Source organism: Eriocheir sinensis, chromosome 53, assembly GCF_024679095.1.
Source record: "Eriocheir sinensis breed Jianghai 21 chromosome 53, ASM2467909v1, whole genome shotgun sequence".
Taxonomy (NCBI): domain Eukaryota; kingdom Metazoa; phylum Arthropoda; class Malacostraca; order Decapoda; family Varunidae; genus Eriocheir; species Eriocheir sinensis.
Window position 1 is genome coordinate 3120212 of NC_066561.1, and position 16252 is coordinate 3136463.

General features: G+C 43.0%; 2 long non-coding RNA genes and 1 other non-coding gene across 17 annotated transcripts; 1 reads left to right on the forward strand and 2 right to left on the reverse strand.

Annotated features, from left to right (window-relative positions):
• The first annotated feature begins 525 nt into the window (after window positions 1-525).
• LOC126983187 (uncharacterized) lies at window positions 526-14424 on the forward strand. The gene is made up of 4 exons (XR_007735594.1): window positions 526-540; window positions 771-1418; window positions 13844-14342; window positions 14410-14424. It is a non-coding gene; the product is annotated as an uncharacterized LOC126983187 (long non-coding RNA).
• On the reverse strand, window positions 1522-15390 carry LOC126983186 (uncharacterized). 15 transcript variants are annotated; one of them, XR_007735593.1, is made up of 8 exons: window positions 15051-15390; window positions 14794-14861; window positions 14522-14725; window positions 14185-14320; window positions 2217-2420; window positions 2027-2152; window positions 1828-1963; window positions 1522-1623 (listed from the first exon to the last, which is right to left on the reverse strand). It is a non-coding gene; the product is annotated as an uncharacterized LOC126983186 (long non-coding RNA). The 15 variants fall into 15 exon arrangements; XR_007735592.1 differs by having other exon boundaries at window positions 2217-2352; window positions 14049-14320; XR_007735582.1 differs by having other exon boundaries at window positions 14049-14320.
• Window positions 4276-4394, reverse strand: LOC126983415 (5S ribosomal RNA). Its single transcript, XR_007735884.1, has one exon. It is a non-coding gene; the product is annotated as a 5S ribosomal RNA (ribosomal RNA).
• Window positions 15391-16252: the final 862 nt, after the last annotated feature.

A 16252-nucleotide genomic window follows, 5' to 3' on the forward strand; every position in this document is an offset into this window, starting at 1 on the left:
TTATTTATGCGGATTTTTTGTTTCTTTATCTACTTTTGCCCTTGAGCTGCTTCCTTAACTGCAAAAAGAAAAAAAAAGAGGGATAGATAAACATAATGATAGATAGCCATGCAGATAAATAGATAACGAGTCAAAGACGTGTTCGATCGTTAGATGTTTTGATAGTTAGTTAGTTAATAGGTAGTCCAATAGTACCCTTGTATAGTATCCTTAGTTAGATAGGTAGTTTAATAGTTAGACAGTTTAAATTAGTTAGTTAGTTCGTTAATTTTACTGTATTCTGTATTTGTTTATTTATTTATTTATTTGGATTATTTTTTTGTTTTTGTTTTATTTTATTTTGGTGTTTTTCTTTTTCTTTTTGTTTCTTTTTCCTTTTCTTTATCTTTTTCTTTGTTTTCTTGCTGCTGTTTTTTTTCTTTTTTGATGTTCTGTTATTTCATATCATCCTCTTGTTGATGTTCCTTGGTCTGGGTGAGCCGCTTTCCTCCCAGAAGAGACCCACCCATAATTTTGGTGATGTTAGTTAGGGGCCGAAAGGTGGATGATGTTTCTTATATTTTTCTTCTCTTGATGTGTTTTTCTTCTTGTTTTAGTTTTCCGATGTTTTTTACTGTTCTTTTTCTTCTTATTTCTTTTCTTCGTGTTTTTTAATGTTCTTTTATTTCACATCATCCTCTTGTTGATGTTCTTCGTTGGTCTGGGTGAGCCGCTTTCCTCCCAGAAGAGACCCACCCATAATTTTGGTGATGTTAGTTAGGGGCCGAAAGGTGGATGATGTTTCTTATGTTTTTCTTCTTTTGATGTGTTTTTCTTCTTGTTTTTGTTTTCCGATGTTTTTTACTGTTCTTTTTCTTCTTATTTCTTTTCTTCGTGTTTTTTAATGTTCTTTTATTTCACATCATCCTCTTGTTGATGTTCTTCGTTGGTCTGGGTGAGCCGCTTTCCTCCCAGAAGAGACCCACCCATAATTTTGGTGATGTTAGTTTTGGGCCGAATGGTGGATGATGTTTCTTTGTATGTTACTTTTCTTGATGTTGTTCTGTTATTGCTGTTACTTTTCTTTTGCGATGTTTTTTTGCTCTTTTTTCCCCTATTTTTTGGTGTTCTTTTCTATATCATCCCTCTTTGATGTTCTTTGGTCTGGGTGAGCCTCTTTCTCCCCAGAAAAGACCCACCCATAATTTTGGTGATGTTATTTTGGGGCCGAATGGTGGATGATGTGTCTTTGTATGTTACTTTTCTTGACGTTGTTCTGTTATTGTTGTTACTTTTCTTTTGCGATGTTTTTTTCTCTTTTTCCCATTTTTTTGGTGTTCCTTTCTATATCATCCCTTTTTGATGTTCTTTGGTCTGGATGAGCCTCTTTCTCCCCAGAAAAGACTCATCCATAATTTTGGAGATGCTAGGGCCTGAAGGTGGATGATCTGTGTTTTTTATTTTATTTTCTTGATGTTTTGTTACTATATTTTCCTTTTTCTGGTGTTCCTTTTTATTTTCCTTTTCTTTGGTGTTCCCATCACGTGGATTGTCTACGACATCTAACGAGCACCACAAGCCCCGGTTTATTGTTCGGAGTTTGCTCTCCTAGGCAGACTGCCTACCACGGCTGACGAGCTCCACCTGCCCCGGTTTATTGTTCGGAGTTTGCTCTCCTAGGCAGACTGCCTACCACGGCTGACGAGCTCCACCTGCCCGGGTTTATTGTTCGGAGTTTGCTCTCCTAGGCAGACTGCCTACCACGGCTGACGAGCTCCACCTGCCCGGGTTTATTGTTCGGAGTTTGCTCTCCTAGGCAGACTGCCTACCACGGCTGACGAGCTCCACCTGCCCGGGTTTATTGTTCGGAGTTTGCTCTCCTAGGCAGACTGCCTACCACGGCTGACGAGCTCCACCTGCCCGGGTTTATTGTTCGGAGTTTGCTCTCCTAGGTGAATTGCCTACCACGGCTAACGAACCTCACCTGCCCGGGTTTGTAATCGGAGTTTGCTCTCCTAGATGAAATGCTTTCGCTAACGACCTCCACCTGCCCGGGTTTGTAATCGGAGTTTGCTCTCCTAGGTGAACTGCTCACGCTAACGACCTCCACCTGCCCGGTTTTGTAATCGGAGTTTGCTCTCCTAGATGAACTGCTTTCGCTAACGACCTCCACCTGCCCGGGTTTATTGTTCGGAGTTTGCTCTCTAGGTGTACCTATGACGGCTCACGAGCCCAACCTGCCCGGGTTTATTGTTCGGAGTTTGCTCTCCTAGGTGTATTACCTATGACGGCTCACGAGCCCAACCTGCCCGGGTTTATTGTTCGGAGTTTGCTCTCCTAGGTGAATTGCCTACCACGGCTAACGAACCTCACCTGCCCGGGTTTGTTGTTCGGAGTTTGCTCTCCTAGGCAGATTGCCTACCACGGCTAACGAGCCCCACCTGCCCGGCGTTGTAGCCGAAAGATCTCCGGCACCTCCGTTGGGGTCCCGATGGACGCCGAGGCGCCCTGCCGGGAGCCCTCCAGTCCTGCCATGCTCGCCTGGGAGACCTTGGGCTCGCTGGCGCTCCACCGCCCCGCCGATTCGAATAGGGCGGATGCAAAAACTCTTAAAACTACCAGACTGGATTATAAAATTAATCATAAATGCCGTGAAGGCGCCGGTCACCGCGTTTATCGGTTCTTGGATGAAGGACCGATGGGCCTCGGGGACGCGCACAAGCATCATAAGGAATCCTCGCCGCGGCTTCCTGTGCAGCATCCTTTTCCCTTTTCTTTCCTACTTCCAATTTTTCTTTTTGATTATATTTTCTTTCTCTGATTGACTGATTGATTGATTTTACATAGTAAGAATTGGTTCACCAATTAACGTCTTTCAGGTACATTGCATTCACACACCTGCTGAGGGAGAACACCAGTGAGCGTGTTGACTCACGAGGACGGTCCACTAATGTTTCCTAACAGAGAGAGAGAGAGAGATTTACATAGATTTACATAGAAAATCAGACCACACAGACCCCATGGTCCAGACTTGGTGGTCTGTCCTTAAACCTAAGTGATTTTACATTAATCGAGAGAGAGAGAGAGAGAGAGAGAGAGAGAGAGAGAGAGAGAGAGAGAGAGAGAGAGAGAGAGTATATGTGTGTTAACCATTGCACTTAGCCATGACACCAAAGGAAGAAAACTGAAGGTAAAGTTAAAGGCGGTGCATACGCTATTCTTCTTACGCTATATTCTCACGTAGTTGACGGCTCTTTCGGCCACCTCTTCGGATTCTTTACAGGAGAAGCGAGTAGCGGGCTTTTTTTTATTGTTGTTTCCTTTTTGTGTGCCCTTGTGCTGTCTCCTTTGCTGTAAAAAAAAAAAAAAAATAGCTGTGTGGCTGCGGTAGGTACTCATCTCCGCTCCGTTGACCCTTTGAGCTTGTGGTAGGCAAGAACCTGTTGGTTACCGGCACCATCTGAGAGGGTGTTTAGTAAGGCCGGCAATTTTTACACTCCTAAGCGAGCAAAACTCGGCCTGGAAACCTTCCGGGCATTAATGATGATAAAATGCAATTATGATGTGAAGTGTAAACTTGTGAAAAAAGTATCTCTAAATTTTTTGTATAATTTCAGGAGCATTTTTATTTGTATCTTTGAAATCTGGAATAGGAGTATTTTTATTTTTATTTTTATTTTTAGATTCAGGAATAGAAGTATTTCTATTTCTATTTGTATTTTTAGATTCAGGAATAGAAGTATTTCTATTTGTATTTATATTTTTAGATTCAGGAATAAAAGTATTTGTATTTGTATTTGTATTTTTGGAATCCCGAACAAAAGTATTTGTATTTGTATTTGACTTGTAAAAAATCAGTATTTGATCCAACCCTGGTAAACACGTGCCAGCGCTGGGACCCCGGTGAAGTAAAAATAAATGAATAAATAAATAAAGTTACGTAAACAGCGTCACAAATTTCAAAACGAAAGGCTGAGCTAAATGAAAAGAAAAAATGAGACGGAAAACGAAATGTTTAATGAAAAGAAATGGTGCAAAACGAAAGTCCAAAAGCTAAAGAAAACGAAAAGAGGGATGCAAAGCGAAAGGCTAAGACCTAGATGAAAAGAAAAGAGGAATGCAAAAGAAAGGCTAAAAGCTAAATGAAAAGAAAAGAAGAGGGGTGCAAAACGAAAGGCTAAAAATTAAATGGAAAAGAAAAAAAAAGAATACGTAACGAAAGGCCCAAAGCTATATGAAAAGAAGTCACCAGGAGCGCAAAGTGAAAATTTTAAAGAAATTGAATAAAAAGATGGATGCCAACAGCATCTGGTGTTCCCAGGCGGTCACCCATCCAAGTACTATCCAGACCCAACGTCGCTTAACTTCGCTGATCGGACGAGAAGCGGTGTTTTCAACGTGGTGTGGCCGTTGACGAGAAAGGTGAACCGGCTTTGATCTTTGAGGCAGGTAACACAGGTAAACACATGCCAGCGCTTGGACCGGGTGAAGTAGTGAAGGTTTGTTAAGTTGGTCCTGATGTTTGAGCCAGGTAACACAGGTAAACGCCAGCGCTTGGACCGGGTGAAGTAGTGAAGGTTTGTTAAGTTGGTCCTGATGTTTGAGGCAGGTAACACAGGTAAACACATGCCAGCGCTTGGACCGGGTGAAGTAGTGAAGGTTTGTTAAGTTGGTCCTGATGTTTGAGGCAGGTAACACAGGTAAACACATGCCAGCGCTTGGACCCCGGTGAAGTAGTGAAGGTTTGTTAAGTTGGTCCTGATGTTTGAGCCAGGTAACACAGGTAAACACATGCCAGCGCTTGGACCCCGGTGAAGTAGTGAAGGTTTGTTAAGTTGGTCCTGATGTTTGAGGCAGGTAACACAGGTAAACACATGCCAGCGCTTGGACCGGGCGAAGTAGTGAAGGTTTGTTAAGTTGGTCCTGATGTTTGAGCCAGGTAACACAGGTAAACACATGCCAGCGCTTGGACCGGGCGAAGTAGTGAAGGTTTGTTAAGTTGGTCCTGATGTTTGAGCCAGGTGACACAGGTAAACACATGCCAGCGCTGGGACCCCGGTGAAGTAATGAAGGTTTGTTAGTTTCCTTCAACCTCCAGGAAATGTACGTCATGACTGTTGATGCTGATGCAGACGGGATATAATTTCTATCTATCTGCCATTAATTCAAGTCACACGTGTGCATGGATTCATATCTCGTGTACAGCACAAGTGTTTGTGTGTGTGTGAGAGAGAGAGAGAGAGAGAGAGAGAGAGAGAGAGAGAGAGAGAGAGAGAGAGAGAGAGAGAGAGAGAGAGAGAGAGAGAGAGAGAGAGAGAGAGAGAGAGAGAGAGAGAGAGAGGGGGGGGGGGGAGGTATTCGGGAGAAAGAGGGCTGGGGGAGAGAGTGCGGGGGAGAAGGAGGAGGGAGGGAAAGGGAGGGATGGGAGTAGGGGAAGCCAGTGGTGGGGTTAGGTGGTGGATACACGTCACAAATACGTCACGCCTCACTTGTTCGAGTGTGTAAGTGGCTCACGCAGGTTTTGCCATCACAGTCAAGAGTAAACGCCATAATTAACCGCATCTGCCATTGCACAATAGCGTCAAAAATTTGCAGAGTGTGTGAAACAATCTGTGCCAAAGTCCCATGCTGATCCGAGTCTTCGTTTGAAAGATATTTGCGAAAAACGGTATGTCATAGGGTCTGATATGGATAGTGTTTTAGTAAGCGTGTTCGTAAGCACAGTGCAGAGAGTGTTGCGTGAGATAAACACAAACAGAGGTTAAAGAAAACTTGGAGGCCATAGCAGTAGCCAATCAGCACTCAGCTTGCAAACACGCTTAGGTCTATGTTGTCAGCTTGGGTCGGACTTAGGTGAACAGACTATATAACCACCATCGCCCTTCATCCGTATTTCCACCTGCCTGCGACTTGACCTCCTTCAGGAGAGGAGTATCGAGACACCTCTCCTCCCGAAACTGACCTCTTCTTTTGGCCACTCCTCAATGCTTCTTTTAATGGAAGAAATGATCAGTTTTTTTTTTTTTTTTGCTATCGAACTGTTTCCTTTGCAGTATATAAAAAAAAGGAAAAGAAAAGAAAAACTAACGAAATACAGCAGCAGCTTACAAAGTACCCCCACCATGTTACGGCACACTTTTCACGTAAAACGAAAAGCTAAAAGCTAAAGGAAAATACAAGAAAAGAGAACTTCCTAGCAAAATTAAAGGCTAAAAACTAAAAGAAAAGAAAAGAGGGATGTAAAACGAGGCTAAATTAAAAGAGGGATGCAAAACGAAAGGCTTAAAGCTAAATTGAAAGAAAACAAGGATGAAATACAAAAGGCTAAATGAAAAGAAAGAAAAAAAACAAAATTAACAAAACAAAAGTGTAAAAGAAGACAAAAAAGAAAGGAAAAAATGGAAAAACGAAAACCTAAAAGCTAAATTGAAAGAAAACAGGGATGAAACACGAAAGGCTGGAGGTAAATGAAGATAAAAAAGAAAGAAAAAATGAAAAAAGAAAGGCTCAAAGAAGACAAAAGAGAAGGAAGAAAAAATGGTAAACGAAAGGCTGAAAGCTGAATGAAGAAATAGGAGAAAAAAAGAAAGACTAAAAGCTAAATGAAAAGAAAAAAAAGGAAGTAAAACGAAAGGCTAAAAGCATATGAAAAGAAAAGAAGAGGGATGCACAACGAGAAAAGAAAAAAAAATGAAATGAAGTAAAAAGAGGGATGCCAACAGCATCTGGTGTTCCCAGGCGGTCACCCTTCTTCTTCTTCTTCTTCTTTTGACCTGTAACGCTTTGTATCGCTTCTTAGGTCCTCCTCCTCTCGTTCCTCCCTTCTTATTCACACAACTTTCTTTTCAGCGTTATGTAATTTTCTAATCTGAAATAAAGCCACTTATATTCACTTATACGGACATTTGTGCCCTTTTTTCCCAGCACTGCGCGAGGAACACTTTTGCCAACTTTACCATTTTTCTTTCCGTTTCCAAGTACTATCCAGACCCAACGTCGCTTAACTTCGCTGATCGGACGAGAAGCGGTGTTTTCAACGTGGTGTGGCCGTTGACGAGAAAGGTGAACTGGCTTTCATCTTTGAGGCAGGTAACACAGGTAAACACATGCCAGCGCTTGGACCGGGTGAAGTAGTGAAGGTTTGTTAAGTTGGTCCTGATGTTTGAGCCAGGTGACACAGGTAAACGCCAGCGCTTGGACCGGGTGAAGTAGTGAAGGTTTGTTAAGTTGCTCCTTATGTTTGAGCCAGGTAACACAGGTAAACACATGCCAGCGCTTGGACCCCGGTGAAGTAATGAAGGTTTGTTAAGTTGGTCCTGATGTTTGAGCCAGGTGACACAGGTAAACGCCAGCGCTTGCACCGGGTGAAGTAGTGGAGGTTTGTTAAGTTGCTCCTTATGTTTGAGCCAGGTAACACAGGTAAACACATGCCAGCGCTTGCACCGGGTGAAGTAGTGAAGGTTTGTTAAGTTGGTCCTGATGTTTGAGGCAGGTAACACAGGTAAACACATGCCAGCGCTTGGACCGGGTGAAGTAGTGAAGGTTTGTTAAGTTGGTCCTGATGTTTGAGCCAGGTAACACAGGTAAACACATGCCAGCGCTTGCACCGGGTGAAGTAGTGAAGGTTTGTTAAGTTGGTCCTGATGTTTGAGCCAGGTGACACAGGTAAACACATGCCAGCGCTGGGACCTCGGTGAAGTAATGAAGGTTTGTTAAGTTGGTCCTGATGTTTGAGCCAGGTGACACAGGTAAACACATGCCAGCGCTGGGACCGGGTGAAATAGTGGAGGTTTGTTAAGTTGCTCCTTATGTTTGAGCCACGTAACACAGGTAAACACATGCCAGCGCTGGGACCTCGGTGAAGTAGTGAAGGTTTGTTAAGTTGGTCCTGATGTTTGAGCCAGGTGACACAGGTAAACGCCAGCGCTTGGACCGGGTGAAGTAGTGAAGGTTTGTTAAGTTGGTCCTGATGTTTGAGCCAGGTGACACAGGTAAACGCCAGCGCTTGGACCGGGTGAAATAGTGGAGGTTTGTTAAGTTGGTCCTTATGTTTGAGCCACGTAACACAGGTAAACACATGCCAGCGCTGGGACCCCGGTGAAGTAAAAATAAATAAAGTAATTAATAAATAAATAAAGTTACGTAACCAGCGTCAAAATTTTCGAAACGAAAGGCTCAGCTAAATGAAAAGAAAAAAAAAATAAGGGACGGAAAACGAAATGCTTAATGAAAAGAAATGGTGCAAAACGAAAGTCCAAAAGCTAAATAAAACGAAAAGAGGGATGCAAAGCGAAAGGCTAAGACCTAGATGAAAAGAAAAGAGGAATGCAAAAGAAAGGCTAAAAGCTAAATGAAAAGAAGAGGGGTGCAAAACGAAAGGGTTAAAATTAATTGGAAAAGAAAAAAATATATTAAACATAACGAAAGGCCGAGAGCTATATGAAAAGTCACCAGGACCGCAAAGTGAAAAGTTAAGAGAAATTAAATAAAAAGAGGGATGCCAACCAGGGTTGGATCAAATACTGATTTTTTATAAGTCAAATACAAATACATATACTTTTGTCACCAAGGCGCCAGGGCCAGACGAAGTTTTCCCCAGGGTAATAAAGGAATGTGAAACTGAAATAAGTGGGCAGTTAACAGAAGTATTTAGGAAGTCGCTAGACACAGGGGTGGTGCCTGTTTCATGGAGGCAGGCACACGTTATTCCAATATTTAAGAAGGGTGACAAATCTTCTATGGAGAACTATAGGCCGATTAGTTTGACGTCAGTTATAGATAAAATGATTGAGTCAATAATAGCCGATAGTATTAGGGACCATATTGACAGGCATAGTTTAATTCACGACTCACAGCATGGGTTTATTAAAGGTAAGTCGTGCCTCACTAATCTTATATCCTTTTACAATAGAGTATACGAGGCAGCTGACAATGATGAGAGCTATGATGTAGTTTATCTTGATTTTAGTAAGGCCTTCGATAAGGCACCTCACCAGAGACTGTTGAATAAAGTCAGGGCTCATGGGATAAGAGGGAAGGTATTTGATTGGATTAAGGCGTGGATTAGCAACGGGAAACAGAGGGTTACCATTAACGGTAAGAAATCCGAATGGGGTAATGATACCAGTGGGGTTCCTCAAGGTTCAGTTTTAGGCCCGCTTTTATTCATTATCTACATCGATGACATAGACAATGGGATAACTAGTGAGATAGGTAAATTTGCAGATGACACCAAAATAGGACGCACTATTAGGACAGGGGAGGATGCTAGAGCACTGCAGGAGGATCTCAACAAACTGTCAGCTTGGTCAGAGAAATGGCAGATGAATTTTAACATCACCAAGTGTAGCGTACTTAGTGTAGGAACACGCAACCCATTACCAGGGTTGGATCAAATACTGATTTCTTATAAGTCAAATACAAATACAAATACTTTTGTTCGGGATTCCAAAAATACAAATACAAATACAAATACTTTTATTCCTGAATTTAAAAAAAACAAATACAAATACAAATACTTCTATTCCTGAATCTAAAAATACAAATACAAATACAAATACTTTTATTCCTGAATCTAAAAAGACAAATACAAATACAAATACTCCTATTCAAGATTTCAAAGATACAAATAAAAATACTCCTGAAATTATCCAAAAAATATAGAGATACTTTTTTCACAAGTTTACACTTCACATCATAATTGCATTTTATCATCATTAATGCCCGGAAGGTTTCCAGGCCGAGTTTTGCTCGTTTAGGAGTGTAAAAATTGCCGGCCTTACTAAACACCCTCTCAGATGGTGCCGGTAACCAACAGGTTCTTGCCTACCACAAGCTCAAAGGGTCAACGGAGCGGAGATGAGTACCTACCGCAGCCACACACAGCTATTTTTTTTTACAGCAAAGGAGACAGCACAAGGGCACACAAAAAGGAAACAACAATAAAAAAAAAGCCCGCTACTCGCTTCCCCTGTAAAGAATCCGAAGAGGTGGCCGAAAGAGCAGTCAACTACGTGAGAATATAGCGTAAGAAGAATAGCGTATGCACCGCCTTTAACTTTACCTTCAGTTTTCTTCCTTTGGTGTCATGGCTAAGTCACAGCCTAAGTGCAATGGTTAACACACATGTACTCTCTCTCTCTCTCTCTCTCTCTCTCTCTCTCTCTCTCTCTCTCTCTCTCCGCCAAGGTCTTGCAGCGCTTGGAGACCCGAGTCAAGTGATCACTGAAACTGGTCGTCAGTTATTCTCTGTTTTGGTTCTTTTTTTTTCTTCAACGTCTGCTGCGTAGTCATCGAAATGGCCGCCTCTGTGTTAAGGCTGAACTTGACTGAAAAAAAAGGTTCAGGTTTTTTTCAAGGACACACACACACACACACACACGCACACACTTAATCAGGACTGAAACGCGTATTCCCACTCTTTCCTCACCCCTACTATTCTCTCTCTCTCTCTCTCTCTCTCTCTCTCTGTAAAGTACGTAACAATAGAGAGCGGAGAATGAGTTTTAAACGCTCGACGAAGTTTAAGAAATGTGCCGTAAGGTTGTGACGGAAACTGAAGTGCTAAAAGGTGCCGCCTCGCTAGCTACCGCGTACTACTTGCTGCTATACTGTTATCATCATTATTGAGCACCGTGAATGGGCTATACCCGGAAGAGTACAAATATCAGTAGTTATACAAAGTCTCTTACTCTGCCACATCCAAGACACAGATAATCAAAAGGATAAAGATTGGGGAGCAGCGACGTAGCGATCTTTTTTTTTTCTGTATCCTCTTATTTTGGCCCTTGAGCTTTCTGTCTTCTGTGCTGAAAAAAAAAGAAAGAAAAGAAAACTGCCAAGTCTTTACCTCATCGATTTCCATTTTTTTTTAGCAAACTCTTTATCATTGTTAGCTACCATTTATTATTTTATTTTTTTTACTTGACGCTTTTCTTCGTTTTATTTTTTGGCTGCAGAGGGGGAGGGGGGGGGAGCCATTATAATCCAAATTCTTCCTATTACTGTCCTGCCTCCCCCCTCCCTCCCTCCCTCCCTTGCGACAAGGCATCGTCCCTTCAGATTGGAAAAAGGCTAACGTGACACCGATTTTCAAGAAAGGAGACAAAAAAGTACCAGGTAATTACAGGCCCATTAGTCTAACTTCGGTTGTAGGTAAGCTACTTGAGGGCATAATTAGAGACAAAATTGTGAATTACCTTGAAAGCCACTCATTGATTGGGGACTCACAACATGGCTTCCGAAACAAAAGATCCTGCCTATCAAACCTATTAACCTTTTATAACGACCTCTTCACTGTTTATGACGTAACCAAATCACTGGACGTAGTCTATCTTGATTTCCAGAAAGCGTTTGATAAAGTCCCGCATCATAAATTACTTTACAAATTAAAGCAAATAGGTATTGACGGTCAAGTAAACCAATGGATCGCGAATTGGTTGAGCAACAGACAACAAAGAGTAGTGATCGACGGATTTAACTCAGAGTGGGCGCCTGTCACTAGTGGCGTCCCTCAGGGCTCGGTCCTTGGCCCAGTGCTCTTCATTATTTACATCAACGACGTGGATGTTGGACTCAATAACCGCATTAGTAAATTTGCAGACGACACAAAGATTGGCAACTCGGTTCTCACTGACGAAGACAGGCAAAGCCTCCAAGAGGATTTGCACAAAATTTCAGCTTGGTCGGATAGATGGGAGATGCCCTTTAACGTAGACAAGTGCCAGGTCCTTCAAGTTGGAACGAGGAATAAGAAGTTCGAATACGAAATGCGCGGCGTTAAACTCAAAAGCGTTCAATGCGTCAAAGACTTGGGGGTCAAAATCGCGTCAAACCTCAAATTCTCACAGCAATGCATCGATGCAGCAAATAAAGCGAACAGAATGTTGGGCTTCATTAAAAGAAACTTTGTATCCAAGAATAAAGATGTAATACTCCCGCTCTACAACAGTTTAGTCAGACCCCACTTGGAATATGCGGTACAGTTTTGGTCTCCCCACCATGCAAAGAATATTGCTAAATTAGCATGTGTTCAGCGTTGGGCAACGAAATAGATCCCTTCCTTGCGCAACAAATCCTACGAAGAAAGGCTTTCTACCCTTAACATGTTCTCTCTTGAGAAACGTCGCCTCCGAGGAAAACTGATCGAATGTTTTAAAATACTTAATGGTTTCACGAATGTAGACAGATCAACATTGTTTAGGATCGATGACACTTTGCGCACGAGGAACAATGGCGTAAAACTCAGATGTAGACAAGTAAATTCAGACTGCACCAAATTTTTCTTCACCAACGTTGTAGTGCGAGAATGGAATAAGCTTCCACCGTCAGTGGTCCAGTGTAACACGATTGACTCCTTCAAAAATAAGCTCGACCGTCACTTCCTTCAACTTAATATCAACTAGAGTAGAAATGCAACGTTTTGGAGTCTTCTGATTAATGTAAAATCACTTAGGTTTAAGGACAGACCACCAAGTCTGGACCATGGGGTCTGTGTGGTCTGATTTTCTATGTAAATCTATGTAAATCTTCTTGCCTCCCTGCCCCCGTCCTTCCCTTCCAGCTCAAGGTCGGACCGGAACGAAGGACTACACAATGAAAATAAATTTGTGGCAGGAAAACGTGTAGGTAGAACTGACCATGGCTGATGACGGACTAGATAAGTAAACAAATAAATAAGATGAACAAATAAGATAAACAAATAAAAGATACTGAGATAGAACTTATTTTTATTTTATATTAAGGACTACACAATGAAAACAAATTGTGGCAGGAAAACGTGTAGGTAGAACTGACCATGACTGATGACGGACTAGATAAGTAAACAAATAAATAAGAGGAACAAATAAGATAAACAAATAAAAGATACAGATATAGAACTTATTTTTATTTATGCGGATTTTTTGTTTCTTTATCTACTTTTGCCCTTGAGCTGCTTCCTTAACTGCAAAAAGAAAAAAAAGATGGATAGATAAACATAATGACAGATAGCCATGCAGATAAATAGATAAAGAGTCAAAGACATGTTCGATCGTTAGATGATTTGATAGTTAGTTAGTTAATAGGTAGTCCAATAGTACCCTTGTATAGTATCCTTAGTTAGATAGGTAGTTTAATAGTTAGACAGTTTGAATTAGTTAGTTAGTTCGTTAATTTTACTGTATTCTGTATTTGTTTATTTATTTATTTATTTGGATTATTTTTTTGTTTTTGTTTTATTTTATTTTGGTGTTTTTCTTTTTCTTTTTGTTTCTTTTTCCTTTTCTTTTCTTTATCTTTTTCTTTGTTTTCTTGCTGTTGTTTTTCTTTTTTGATGTTCTGTTATTTCATATCATCCTCTTGTTGATGTTCCTTGGTCTGGGTGAGCCGCTTTCCTCCCAGAAGAGACCCACCCATAATTTTGGTGATGTTAGTTAGGGGCCGAAAGGTGGATGATGTTTCTTATATTTTTCTTCTCTTGATGTGTTTTTCTTCTTGTTTTAGTTTTCCGATGTTTTTTACTGTTCTTTTTCTTCTTATTTCTTTTCTTCGTGTTTTTTAATGTTCTTTTATTTCACATCATCCTCTTGTTGATGTTCTTCGTTGGTCTGGGTGAGCCGCTTTCCTCCCAGAAGAGACCCACCCATAATTTTGGTGATGTTAGTTTGGGGCCGAATGGTGGATGATGTTTCTTTGTATGTTACTTTTCTTGATGTTGTTCTGTTATTGCTGTTACTTTTCTTTTGCGATGTTTTTTTGCTCTTTTTTCCCCTATTTTTTGGTGTTCTTTTCTATATCATCCCTTTTTGATGTTCTTTGGTCTGGATGAGCCTCTTTCTCCCCAGAAAAGACCCACCCATAATTTTGGAGATGCTTGGGCCTGAAGGTGGATGATCTGTGTTTTTTATTTTCTTTTCTTGATGTTTTGTTACTATATTTTCCTTTTTCTGGTGTTCCTTTTTATTTTCCTTTTCTTTGGTGTTCCCATCACGTGGATTGTCTACGACATCTAACGAGCACCACAAGCCCCGGTTTATTGTTCGGAGTTTGCTCTCCTAGGCAGACTGCCTACCACGGCTGACGAGCTCCACCTGCCCGGGTTTATTGTTCGGAGTTTGCTCTCCTAGGCAGACTGCCTACCACGGCTGACGAGCTCCACCTGCCCGGGTTTATTGTTCGGAGTTTGCTCTCCTAGGCAGACTGCCTACCACGGCTGACGAGCTCCACCTGCCCCGGTTTATTGTTCGGAGTTTGCTCTCCTAGGCAGACTGCCTACCACGGCTGACGAGCTCCACCTGCCCCGGTTTATTGTTCGGAGTTTGCTCTCCTAGGCAGACTGCCTACCACGGCTGACGAGCTCCACCTGCCCCGGTTTATTGTTCGGAGTTTGCTCTCCTAGGCAGACTGCCTACCACGGCTGACAGGCTCCACCTGCCCGGGTTTATTGTTCAGGTTTGCTCTCCTAGGCAGACTGCCTACCACGGCTGACGAGCTCCACCTGCCCGGGTTTATTGTTCAGGTTGCTCTCCTAGGCAGACTGCCTACCACGGCTGACGAGCTCCACCTGCCCGGGTTTATTGTTCGGAGTTTGCTCTCCTAGGCAGACTGCCTACCACGGCTGACGAGCTCCACCTGCCCGGGTTTATTGTTCGGAGTTTGCTCTCCTAGGCAGACTGCCTACCACGGCTGACGAGCTCCACCTGCCCGGGTTTATTGTTCGGAGTTTGCTCTCCTAGGCAGACTGCCTACCACGGCTGACGAGCTCCACCTGCCCGGGTTTATTGTTCGGAATTTGCTCTCCTAGGCAGACTGCCTACCACGGCTGACGAGCTCCACCTGCCCGGGTTTATTGTTCGGAGTTTGCTCTCCTAGGTGAATTGCCTACCACGGCTAACGAACCTCACCTGCCCGGGTTTGTAATCGGAGTTTGCTCTCCTAGATGAATTGCTTTCGCTAACGACCTCCACCTGCCCGGGTTTGTAATAGGAGTTTGCTCTCCTAGGTGAACTGCTCACGCTAACGACCTCCACCTGCCCGGTTTTGTAATCGGAGTTTTCTCTCCTAGATGAACTGCTTTCGCTAACGACCTCCACCTGCCCGGGTTTATTGTTCGGAGTTTGCTCTCCTAGGTGTATTACCTATGACGGCTCACGAGCCCAACCTGCCCGGGTTTATTGTTCGGAGTTTGCTCTCCTAGGTGTATTACCTATGACGGCTCACGAGCCCAACCTGCCCGGGTTTATTGTTCGGAGTTTGCTCTCCTAGGTGTATTACCTATGACGGCTCACGAGCCCAACCTGCCCGGGTTTATTGTTCGGAGTTTGCTCTCCTAGGTGAATTGCCTACCACGGCTAACGAACCTCACCTGCCCGGGTTTGTTGTTCGGAGTTTGCTCTCCTAGGCAGATTGCCTACCACGGCTAACGAGCCCCACCTGCCCGGCGTTGTAGCCGAAAGATCTCCGGCACCTCCGTTGGGGTCCCGATGGACGCCGAGGCGCCCTGCCGGGAGCCCTCCAGTCCTGCCATGCTCGCCAGGGAGACCTTGGGCTCGCTGGCGCTCCACCGCCCCGCCGATTCGAATAGGGCGGATGCAAGAACTCTTAAAACTACCAGACTGGATTATAAAATTAATCATAAATGCCGTGAAGGCGCCGGTCACCGCGTTTATCGGTTCTTGGATGAAGGACCGATGGGCCTCGGGGACGCGCACAAGCATCATAAGGAATCCTCGCCGCGGCTTCCGGCGCAGCATCCTTTTCCCTTTTCTTTCCTACTTCCAATTTTTCTTTTTGATTATATTTTCTTTCTCTGATTGACTGATTGATTGATTTTACATAGTAAGAATTGGTTCACCAATTAACGTCTTTCAGGTACATTGCATTCACACACCTGCTGAGGGAGAACACCAGTGAGCGTGTTGACTCACGAGGACGGCCCACTAAAGTTTCCTAACATTTGTATTGGGCTGCCACTTCCCTTTAGTCGTCTGTTCCTCTATTTTTCTCTTCTTTATTTCATTATATTTCTCCCTTTCTTTCATCCTTGGTCTCTATACATATATTTCTTTCAAACTTCTTCATCAGCCCCCTTTCCTTTCCATTCTCCCTTCCCTTCATCTCCCTCCATCCCTTTCATCCCCCTCGCCTCCCGCCCTTTGCTCTTTTTCTGTTATCATCACGACAGCTGTTTAATTTCTCTGCGGGGACTTTTTTTATAAGTTCGTGGATGTGACATGCTTCCCGGGGCGTTCATGTTGTTGCACAGCACCCTAGAATATTCTTGGCAAAGTGCTTC